This window comes from Myotis davidii, unplaced genomic scaffold (genome assembly GCF_000327345.1).
Source record: "Myotis davidii unplaced genomic scaffold, ASM32734v1 scaffold93, whole genome shotgun sequence".
In the NCBI taxonomy this organism is placed as follows: Eukaryota; Metazoa; Chordata; class Mammalia; order Chiroptera; family Vespertilionidae; genus Myotis; species Myotis davidii.
Genome location: NW_006292095.1, coordinates 1520209 through 1532669, shown reverse-complemented (window position 1 = coordinate 1532669; position 12461 = coordinate 1520209). Strand labels below are relative to the sequence as shown.

Here is a 12461-nt window from a genome sequence, read left to right as displayed (position 1 = left end):
TGTTACTCCCATAAGTACAGTTAAAAATAATTGAAAGAGTTTTAAGTAACAGCATTTATTTTCATAAGGGAAAATAAAAACATTATCATATATTATAATCATGAAAAAGAGGAAACTATTTAACTGTCCCCGGACAGGAGATGAACTATTATGTAGTCACTAAAATGGATTAACTGGAGAGTTTTCCTCACATTGAAACATAGTAATACTAAATAAAATTCAGTACACAAAATGGTATGTGCCATATAATTTCAATTGTGTTTACAAATGCACTGGCAATAAGACTCTACAGAAATATGCCCAAGGTTAAGAGTGGCTCTCTCTAGGTACTCTTTACATTTTTAAATATTATCCAAATTTTTCTACTATGAGCAATTACCACTTTTATCATTAGGAAAAAAACACACCTTCAAAACTCAAAACACTACAAAGAAAAGTATACTTTTAAAAAAGTTAGTAATGTACCACCAAAATATGCTTAGTTTTTGCTAATAAACACATGAATCTGTTTGTTTTCAGCCTAGGCCTCTCAGACAATTCTTCAAACTTACTATCTACAATTTAAGACTGAAAATACATCTTCTATTCTCTTTGTTTTACCTTATTTTTTCCCTTTGTCCTGGTGTCTGAATACCCAGTCTCAGCATGGTTTTAGAGCCTTCTATCATATTTCCATTTGCAGGATTCTATAGGTCCATCCTCAGTCACACTTGGTCTTTCTTTAGGATTCTTCCCTAATCTTCCTTATGCTTCACTTGAGGGTTGGCCATCAGGATTGAATTTAACCCAAATAATAAGAAAACATCCCGATGGAGCCAAATACTTTGCAGGCCTTTTTTTACTAAAACAGTATTTGAGGTTAATGCTTACAAGAAACAACCTATAAGTTTTATTTACTCCTACTTTGATTCACAGAATAAGAGGATCATAGAACATTAGAGTTTGAAAGGACTTAGAAGTCCTCTAGTCCAATTTTGGTAAATTTGAAGATGTGACTGTCATAACTGAAAGTGTAAGTTAGATATGATTCCCTAAATGCATTATCTGTTTACTACACTGGAGGTACTTTTACACTAGGAAGTGATGCTCCTGGTTGACATTCATCAGGCCTTCTTAACGATGCAAGCTCCTATTCTGGGAGTTGAGATTGCTTGGGCTGCTGGCCTAAGCCGGGGATGGGGAGGCAGAGACAACAGAGAAAGAGAAAAGGGAGATAAAGAGAATGGATTACTAAGAATGCTGCAGAGCCTTCATCCTTGTAAGTTTTCAAGATTAGATGGTATCTTTAATTCCTTTCCAACTCTATTACTCTACACCAACCAGAGACCACAGGATTAGGAAGAGGCAGTTTAGCCTAGAACAATGAACCACAGGATTGCTCTGTGGGGAGAGAGGGTGGAAATTACTGACCCTTTCTTGAGCAAGTGCAATCAACGGCCTTCATGAATTTATGGAACTCGAACAAACTTATTTTGGTCCTCTATCTAAAGTTTCCACTGCAGATCCTGTCGACTCAGCCCTTCAAAACCATTTTTTGTCTCCAGGCCTCATTCCTGTTATAATCACTCTCTCTCCTACATTTTTGTCATTCTGACATTTAAATTCTTTTTGGCTCTAAAGCATTTATGTTATTTAGATGTTTTCCACACAGCCTTTTGCTCTTTTGGAAGGCATTATATGAATCTATTAGGTAAATATATTTTTAAAAGGATAAAGAAATAAAAAGCAAAAATAATTTAAATGAAATAAAGTTAAAAGAGAATGATTTGGCCTGAAAAAAAAGAGAAAATTTAGAATGTCCTACATGAAAAATACCTTTTAAAAACTGAAAGACTGTCTCAGGAGGCATAGGTGCTACTTCCCTGGAGATGTCCAAATAGAATCTTAATGACTATATGATGAGTTATAGTAAGAAAGTTTTATTTTTCCCCCATTTTAAATATGCAATTTAATAACTCCACACAAAAAGTTCCTGTAAGGAAATACATATTAGCCATTCTATCTAATTTAAAGATATAACAAGCAGTCTTTCATTATAATAAGAAAGGCCACAAGCGGCTAAGAAAAGAACAGCTGTAACTGAATGGGTTGCTGCACACAGAAGTGATCTCCCACTGGCAATGTGGAATTACCTGCAGTAGAGATTTTTTAAATAGATATTACCACCTTGTTCCTTGCAGTGTTTTAGGTAAAACATTGCTTGGAAGCAAGGAATAAAACTAGTTGAACTTTATACATTTATTCCCACTCTAAGATAGAAATAGCTGCTACACATTTTCCCTTTCTGTATGCACTATAGATAGATTCCCCCTTCCCCAAATAGTCTAGGTAATTTTTTCCTGCTCTCATAACCAAAAATAGGTTAGTTTTCATGAGCAAATCACTTAACATCACTTCTATCAAATGGCAAAACTAGGATGACTTGTTCCAATTCTGTGCCCTTAAGTGTTGGACTGTTTGGCTCCATCCCAAGAGCTATATTAGGAAAATACTTTCCCTTAAGTCACAGTTTAAAATGGAACTATGTATTTAAACAGATATCTTGGTTCTTACATACATATCTGCCAATTGTTCCAATTACACTAAAAGCTCAATAAAAATATGAATGATACTTATAAAAACATTGATTTTTGATATTCTATTAATAGAACATTAATCTAAACAGAAGAGTTGAGAGGTGAAGATTATTATCTTAACTATTTTCCATGCTTAACTTATAGTCCCATATTTCTTGTTCTCATTCCAGAGGTTGTTAAGCAATAGTTCTTAGGCAGCAAAAAAAGCACCAGGGGGCAAATAATTATTAAATTGATTTAGTCAGACTTTTCCTTTTTTGCAATGTAGGGAAGTCTTTGAAGAGCTTCATCTGCAAACCTGATTCAATTCCACCAATAACTTGCCAAATTAAGAGTGTAAACAGTCTAAACAAGGCAATAAGCCCCCAAAATTTTTCATCGGATGGATAAGTCAGGTGAAAATTTAGTTCTTTATATTTTCCACTGAGACTACTGATATGGAAATCTTTTTACTAAATTAAGAAATCATAAGTATTTGCTTGTTATCACCTTGAAGAAACCATAGAAATAAGTTTAAAAATACTATAAGAAATATAAGCCAGTTTATAAGGTTTCTTTGAAAATGATTTCCTAGCCTAGCTGGCATGGCTCAGTGGTTAAGCGTCAACCTATGAACCAGGAGGTCGCGGTTTGACTCCCGGTCAGGGCACATGGCCGGATTGTGTGCTGGATCCTGGGTTGGAGACTTGCAGGAGGCAGCCCATCAATAGTTCTCATTCTCTTTCTCTCTCTTTCTCTCTCTCTCTCTCTCTCTCTCTCTCTCTGAAATCAATAAAAAAAATATAAAGAAAATTATTTCCTAATTCTGAGGGTATTCCTGGCCTTAACTCTAATGTATAAGATAAACTTTCTTTGGCAAGTCAGTAGCTCCCTTTGCCTGTTTTTCCTTTAGAAAACTTAAGAGCTAGGGAGGATGCTTGATGTGAACTAAAGAACTTTCTTACAATAACTAGAAAGCAGCCAGACACAAGATGCTCTTTAGTAATGTTTGAAATCAATTAAGAGAAAAAGAAATATGTAATAATACTCTTTTATCATTACCTATTTAATTACCTTTACTGGAGCTCTCGTGTGTGTATATTTAAATTACTATCTAGTGTCACTTTTAGCCCAAAGAACCTCTTTTTTAGTACTTCTTGTGAGACAGATCTGCTAGCAATGAATTCTATTTTTATTTACTTTATAATGTTTTTATGTCCCCCTCACTTTTGAAATACAGCTTTGTAGGACATAGAATTCTTTTAGCCCTTTGGTTTGTCTTCTCACTAGCTTCTGGCCTCTACTCTTTGTGATGAGAAGTCAGCTGTTAATTTTACTAGGGTTACCTCACATGTGTTGTCACTTCTCTCTTGCTGCTTTCCATATTTTCTGTCATACATAGTCTTTCAAATTTTGACAATGATATGCCTGGATGTGGATCTGTGTTTATCCTACTTGGAGTTTAAGTGTTTTTAATATGTATATGAGTGGTTTTCATCAAATTTGGGAAGTTGTCAGCCACTACTTCTTTGAACATTTTTCTGCCCCTTTCTTCTACTTCTGGTATTCTAATTGGCATACTTAATGGTGGCCTATATTTTTCTAAGGTTCTGTTCATTTTTCTTCATTCTTTATTCTTTTTGTCCTTCAGACTGCATAATCTCTAGCACTCTATCTTCAAGTTTGCTGATTCTTTTTTCTGACAACTCAAATCTACTATTGAGCTTCTCTAGTGAGTTTTTTTTAAATATGTTTTCATTGATTTTTTACAGAGAGGAAGGGAGAGGGATAGAGAGTTAGAAACATCGATGAGAGAGAAACATTGATGAGAGAGAAACATCAATCAGCTGCCTCCTGCACGCCCCCTACTGGGGATGGGCCCACAACCAAGTTACATGCCCTTGACCGGAATCGAACCCAGGACCCTTGAGTCCGTAGGCCAATGCTCTATCCACTGAGCCAAACCAGTTCTGGCAAGTTTTTCATTTTGGTTATTGTACTTTCCAATTCCAAAATTTCTTTCTTTTTAAAATTGTAATTGTGGTAAAGTACACATAAAATGTACCATTTAACAATTTTTAACTGTACTGTTTAATGGCATTAAATACATTCACATTGTGCAAACATCACCACCACATCTACAGATCTCATCTTATCAAAAACAGAAACTCTATACCCATTAAGCAGTAATTTCTCATTGCCCCTCACCTCATCCCCTTACCACCCATTCTACTTTCTAGCACCATGATTCTGACCACCCTAAGAATGATGTACTTAAAATCATACAGTATTTGTCTTTTTGTGACTGCATTTCGCTTAGCGTAATACCTACAAAATTCATCCATGTTATAGCATGAGTTAGAATTTCCTTCTTTTTAGGTTGAATAATATTCCAGTGTGTGTGTGTGTGTGTGTGTGTGTGTGTGTGTGTCACATTTTGTTTATCCATTCATTAGTCGATGGATATTTGGGTTGCTTCCACTTTTTGGCTATTGTGAGCATGCTATTAAAATGTGTGTACAAATATCTCTTCAAGTCTCTGCTTTCAATTATCTTGGGTATATGCCCAGAAGTGGAATTTCTGGGTCATATAGTAGTTGTTTTTAATTTTTTTTAAGAACTACCATACTGTTTTGCACAATGATTGCACCATTTTACACTCCCACGAACAGTGCACAAAGGTTCCAATTTTTCCACATCCTCCCCAACATGTTATTTTCTGTTTTATTTTGTAATAGTAGCCATCCTAATGGGTAGGAGGTAATAGCACATTGTGGTTTCAATTTGCATTTCTCTAATAATTATTGATGGTGAACACCTTTTCATGTGCTTGTTGGCCATCTGTCTATCTTCTTTGGAGAAACGTCTATTCAAGTCTTTGCCTATTTTTTAATCAGGTTGTTTGTTTCCTTGCTATCAAGTAGTAGGAGTTCTTTACATGTATATTCTGGATACTAACCCCTTAACTGTTAAGGCTTAACAGATATACGATTTGCAAATATTTCTTCCCATTATGTGGACATATTTTCATTTCATTGATTTTGTCCTTTGATGTACAGCTTTTAATTTTGATGTTCAATTTATATTTGCTTGTGCTTTTGATGTCCCATCTGCATTTGGTCCTTTTTAAAAAAAAATCACTTCTATTTCTTTAAAGATAGACTCTATTTGATGAGTCACTGATACCACAGCTTCCTTTAGCTCTTTAAGAATAAATTTCTTCTAAGTCTTTGAACATATTTGTAATAGTTGCTTTGAAGTCTTTGTCCTCTATGTTCAATATATGGGTCCCCTCAAAAGCAGTCATCTCTATTGTCTGTTTTATTACTGCTGTCTATGCATCACACTTTCCAGTTTCTTTACGTCTCAAAAATTTGTGTTAAAAACTGTATATTTTAGAAAATATATTGTAGCAACTCTGTACTGATATTCCCACCCCACCCCACACCCCCAGAGATTTGTTGTTCTTATTTGGTTGAAGCCAATTTTGTGAAGTCTTTCCTACCGGTGCAGCTGTTGATGTCCCTTTTCCCATTTTTTTCCCTTTGTATTTATATTTTAGTCTGGCTTGCTAGGGATCACCCATGGGATAACAAAAGCCACTTAATGGTCAAAGATTGTACTTAAGCCCCTTTAGCTATCTAGATTTTCAGCCTTTACCATGTGGGGGGCTTAGAGACTACTTTCACAGTTCAGGAAAGTAAGGGATGAAGGGAAGGTCTAAGTATAAAGGAGCTATGCAAGGAAACCCTTTGTAGAGTTGGGATTATTATGTACCCTGTCTTTTTGGTAGTAATAAAACCCTGAACAGTGTAAAAACTCATAGAGCTGTATACCAGAAAAAGTAGACTTTACTGTAACTTTTTTTAAGTGATCAGGATTTGCTTTTTTTTTTTTTTTTTTTAGATACCTTTATATCCATATTGCCTTTACATAGCTGAATCCAATTTGATCGCTGAGGTTTTTTTTGGAAGTTCACTACTTAGTATTTAATGGGGAGATAGAAAACAAAATCTTTCTTATTATAGTCTTGCCTACTGGGATCATTTCCTTTCAAAGCACAATAAAGATTAAACTTTTTAAAAGAGGTATCATTCTAATACTTAAAAGCATCTTGAAGATAGGCTGAAAGCTTGAACTCCTTTGCCAAACAGCCAAATTGTGAATGAAGAAAAAAAAATTCTTGAAGGCAATTAAAAGTGCTACTTTTAAGGATAAGAACATAAAAACAGCCTTTTGACTGACATAGAGAAAGTTTTAGTACTTTGGCTGGATAGATCAAAGCAGCCACAATATTCCCTTAAGTCCAAGCCTAATCCAGAGCAAGGCCCTAACTCTTCAATTCTACGAAGGCTGGGAGAAGGTGAGGGAGCTGCAGAACAGTTTAAGGCTAGCAGAGGCTGGTTCATGAGGTTTAAGGAAAGATGTTTCGATAACATGAAAGTGTAAGGTGAAGCAGCAAGTACTAATATACAAATTGCAGCAAGTTATCCAGAAGATCTAGCTAAGATAATTAATGAAGGTGGATACACTAAACAACAAATTTTCAATGTAGATGAAACAGCCTTGTATTGGAAGAAGCCATGTAGGACTTTCATAGCTAGAGTGGAGAAGTCAATGCCTACCTTCAAAGTTTCAAAGGACTGGCTGACTCTCTTATTATGTGCTAGTGCAGCTGGTAACTTTAAGTTGAAGCCAATACTCATTTACCATTCAAAAAATCCAAAGGTGCTTAAAAATTATGTTACATTTACTCTGTCTATGCTCTGAAAATGGAACAACAAAGCCTGGATGACAACACATCTCTTTGCAACATGGTTTACTGAACATTTTAAGCCGTCTGTTGAGACCTACGTATTGTTCATAAAGAAATATTCCTTTCAAAATATTATTGCTCACTGACATGGACCCAAGAGCTCGGATGGAGATGTACAAGATTAATGTTGTTTTCCTGCCTGCTCACACAACATCCATTCTTCAGCCCATGGATCAAGGAATAATTTCAACTTTCAAGTCTTATTAAAGAAATACATTTGGTAAGGTTATAGCTGTCATAGATAGTGATTTCTCTGATGGATCTGTTGAAAATCTTCTGGAAAGGATTCCATTCTAAATGCCGTTAAGAACACCTGTGATTCATTAGAAGAGGTCAAAATATCAATATTAATAGGAGGCTGGGAGAAGTTGATTCCGACTTTTGTGGATGACCGAGGAGTTCAAGACTTTGGTGAAGAAATTAATTACAGATGTGGTGGAAATAGCAAGAGAACTAGAATTAGAAATGGGGCCTAAAGATATAACTGAATTGCTGCAATCTTATGATATAACTAGTGGCCCATTGCACAAAGATTCATGCAATAGGCCTTCCTTCCTCTGGCTGCCGGCACTGGTTTTCCTCCGGCACCCAGGACCCAGGCCTTAGGTCTGGCCGCAGCAGTGAGGCTTGGCTTCTCCGCTCCAGCTGCTCACAGCCCCTCCCCTTTTCTTTTTTTTCCCCCAGCTCCTCAAGCGGAGCCCAGGCCCCCAGCCCCTCCTTGAGTGGAGCCCAGGGCGGGCTGGAAGCCTGGGTTGTTCCCGGTGACCCAGGCCCCCAGCCACTCCTTGAGCGGAGTCCAAGGCCAGTGGGAAGCTTGGCTTCCTCCGTCGCAGGAAGCAACCCAAGCCTCCTGCTCACTCCAGCTCTGTGGCCACCGCCATCTTCAGTCATCTTCGGTCTTTGCTCCACGCCTGTGTATGCAAATTAACCCAACATCTTTGTTGGGTTAATTTGCATAGTTGCTGATTAGCTGGTGGGTGTAGCGGAATGACAGAGTGATGGTTAATTTGCATGTTTCTCTTTTATTAGTGTAGATTTTTAATGAATAAGGAGTTGTTTCTTATGGATGAGCAAAGAAAGTGCTTTCTTGAGATGGAATCTACTCCTGGTGAAAATGCTGTGAGAACTGTTGAAATGATTATAAAGGACTTAGAATATTACATAAACTTAGTTGATAAAGCAGTAGCAGGGTTTGAGAGAATTGACTCCAATTTTGAAAGAAGTATGGGTAAAATACTATCAAACAATTGCATGCCACAGAGAAAGAGTTATGAAAAGAAAAGTCAACCGATGCAGCAGACTTCATTGTCTCATTTCTAAAAATTGCCACAGCCACCATAAACTTCAGCAACTACCACCCTGATCAGTCAGCAGCCATCAATATTGAGGCAAGACTCTCTACGAACAAAAACATCATGACTCACTAAAGGCTCAGATGATGGTTAGCATTTTTTAGCAATAAAGTATTTTTAATTAAGGCATGTACATTGTTTTTGTAGACATAATGCTATTGCACACTTAACAGACTGCAGTATAGTGATTATAGTGTAAGCATAACTTTTATATGCACTGAAAAACAGAAAAATTCATGTGACTTGCTGTTAGGATACTTGCTTTATTAGGAGTGGTCTAGAACTGAACCCACAGTATCTCCAAGCTATGCCTGTACCTGATCAAAAGAAGTTTCTTCTGGATCAGGCTTCAAGTCATTTTTGTTCAAGTAAAAAGCATTCTGGATTTATTTAATTGTTACTGACAAGTCCCATGGAGCCTAAAGACACTATGACTCTAAGATCGGGAGGGGGGTGGGGATCAAACAAAACTAGAGATGGCAAAAATCAGGCCTGACAGAAAGAGGTGTGTAGCTGGATGCTCTACCTTACAAGTCCCTAAGGATACTTAACTATGCACAGTAGGCTGAAGCAGAAAGTGACAGAACATCACTACATTCTCTCTTCCTGCTCAAGCCACCACTTCAATTTCAAGTCAAGTCTACAGTAATCACTCCTAAAAAAAAAGAAAACACACACACCCAAAAACCTTTTTAATAGATGGTCCCCATTTGTAAGTCCCAATCACCTCACTATATTGAGTACATTCATATCCTCTTACTTTTGCTTTTAGTCTTCAAATAAAGGTAAAAACAAAACAAACAAATTACCCAAAAGGAAGAAAATAAACTCAGTCCAAGTCCTAAGCTGAGATTTATTTTCCTCTGGCTCTTACAAAAGTCACCCTTTCCCCTGACAGACACCAACTAGTCTTCTTACCTTTTCTAACTTAGTCTATAGTCTCAGGAAATATTATTATCTGCTCTATCCCTTTTAAAAAGATGTTCTTTTTCTTTGAGCCACTCAACTTGATTAACAAACATCTTCAATCAAACGTAACCACCCAGTTATATTTCATCTTGAGGTGACATGTGGCATTTCCTACATCTGTGCTCATGCTGTGCAGTAGAGCTTTGTGACTCACCTAAGTTGAAATCGCTTGGCAGCGATGACATGCTGATGTGGCTACCATAATTCTCACTGGGAACAGTATTTGACCCATTGAGTATCTGACTACTTGGGTTGAATAGTTCACCCACATCTTTCCCCCTCCTCCACCCAAAGAAAATGAAGATAAATCCATGTGATATGTGTTCTTACTTCTACAAGGAGCCAATAGTGGAGAGAGGAATTACACAATTATTCCTAAAATATAATTGCAGGAGGAAGAGGCAGGATAAGAAAGAAAGAAAGGAGAGGATGAAAAGATGAGCACACTTTGTAAGGAAATTTGAAAAACCAGTTCTCTTAGTTCCAAATATTCCAGACAACACTCCTATATGAGTAACAAAGATTCTGAACTAAGGGCTAGGCCAAAGAATGGTAGGTAGTACATGATAGTAGATTCTATTTGGTTTCCTAAGGCACTTTGGCTTTAAAGAAAGTTTAAGGTATCAGTACTGCTGAAAGTGGATTCAATTCAATCTCAATCTAAATCTCTATGGCCAGGTAAACCTGGTGACAGGTTCCACTCATTTAGGCCTACGCTTAGGAACGCAGTTCAAAGAGAGACCCTTTAAATAACCATCAAAAGTACTTATTCTCACATGTCACCATACTAAGTGGGCTGAAAGGGGGCCTACTGTTTTTGCTCAAGATTTTCTTAAATCAACTGCCACTAGTACTAACACAGTTACTCAAAATAACCTTCAGATGAAGACCACAAGGTCATCATAGCAGCACTGGGCAGAAATAATTGAGGAACCAGCACTCTCTTAAAGTGTTATCACTTTTAGTAAACAATGATGAGATACACTTTGACACTACAAAAATAAGTGCTTTGGAAACACTAGCTAGGAGATTTTTTTCTTTCCATCATCCCTCATCATCATTATTCAAAATATTATCTAAGGACTATGGCATATGGTTCTACCATTCTTTATATGTAAGATGTAGAATGATAGTCCCTTAAAAAATTTAAATGGATAATCTCGACCCCAGAAGTATTATTTTAATGGCTTAAAAATATGCTGCATCCACCAGCTCCCTTCCTTTGCTCTCCAAACAATACAAAACCTGAGATCCTGGACAATCTGAGAACATATTAGAACATACAGAACTGTAAGTAGTGAAAGCAGACCCTTGCTGAATATCTTTCACACTGTAGAATTAACAGGATTAATCATTATCAATTAATGGCTACACGTCAGCTTGTGTGGGTCTCTTCCCATGAGTCTAGATCTCAAGTCTCTTTCTTAAAAATAAGTCAGATTTTTTCATTACAAAAATAATACTCATGCATATAAAAATTTGTTAACTACAGAAAAGTAGAAAATAAAACAAGGAAAAATGCTCCTGGCTTACCATTGCAATATAACCATTGTTTATGTGCACATATTTGTGTATTAGTTTTATCCACTGGGGTAGGCATTCTTCACATAAACCACTGAGAGGCCGCTACCAAAATAAATAAAATACAAAAGTTAAAATAAAAATGATTACATAGTTCTTTTATGAAAAGAACGTTTTTCATTATTACATTAAGTATTATATGCTCATTGAAGAAAAATATATAAAATAGGTAACTAAAAACAAAGAGTAAAACATCACACGTCAGCTCATCTGCTACAGATAACTATTGCTTCTGTTTGGTTCATAGCATTCCTTTTTCATGTACATGTAAGTGACACCGTTTAAAAAAGAATGAAAGCCATTAAAAATGCCTCCCATTAAAAAATGGTTCACACATATGTATTTTGTAACCTGCTAGTTTTACTCAAAATAGATCTAGCATCATAATTTTAAATGGCTGCGTGGTGTTGCATTATATGGTAACACCATATATTATTTAATTAGTTTCTCATTAGGTTGTTTCTGGGGATATTTGTTGAATTATTAGGTCAGTAATTCTTGTGTAGTCAAATTTTCCCCTTCTTTCTCTTCAAGTTTAATTTTCTTGACTGAACAACTATAATGAGACAAAATTTATCCTAAACCACTTAAAACTACTCTTTTTAAAAAATATATACTTTCATTGATTTCAGAGAGGGAGGGAGAGGGAGAGAGAGAAACACCAAAAATGAGAGAGAATCACTATCAGCTGCTTCCTGCATGCCCCCTACTGGGGATCGAGCCTGCAACCTGGGCATGTACCCTGACCAGAATAGAATCATACCTCTTGGTTCATTGGTCAACGCTCAACCACTGAACCACGCTGGCCAGGTACCATTTAACAACTCTTATTTTTCATGACCCATATGTGGACTAGATATAAGATTGATTTTAGAAACAAAATTATTTTTGTCAGGGCTAAATCCTAAAAAGAATGGCTATTTGGTAATTTCTCTTTATATAGAAATAAAAACCACCACTGCCTGCCATCTTTAAGAACCAAATCAACCAACCACTTGGAATTTTCCTACTGGATATAAAATGACTGAGCGATTACAGGTTTTCAAGAAAATATTTTATATTCAGAGACTAATTTAGGGTATTAAAAATCAGCTACCTCTACCCTCTGGATTAGTGAGACATATCTTATCAGTGTGCAATCACCACATTCACAGAGACTCGTACCCTCTGTAAATAGACAGATGTAGG

The 12461-nt window shown here is 36.4% G+C and overlaps 1 protein-coding gene across 7 annotated transcripts in view; it reads right to left on the bottom strand.

Annotated features, from left to right (window-relative positions):
* SLC20A2 (solute carrier family 20 (phosphate transporter), member 2) overlaps positions 1 to 12461 on the bottom strand; it is a 93060-nt gene that overhangs the window by 49085 nt on the left and 31514 nt on the right. Inside the window, exon 1 of one of the 7 annotated variants that reach the window (XM_015565183.1) lies at positions 6236 to 6246. The exons of 5 other annotated variants lie outside the window; for them this stretch is intronic. The gene's annotated coding sequence lies outside the window, so the exon portion shown is untranslated. Of the gene's footprint in view, positions 1 to 1066; positions 1168 to 6235; positions 6247 to 12461 lie in introns of those variants that run through there. One more of the 7 variants, XM_015565185.1, reaches the window with a different exon arrangement.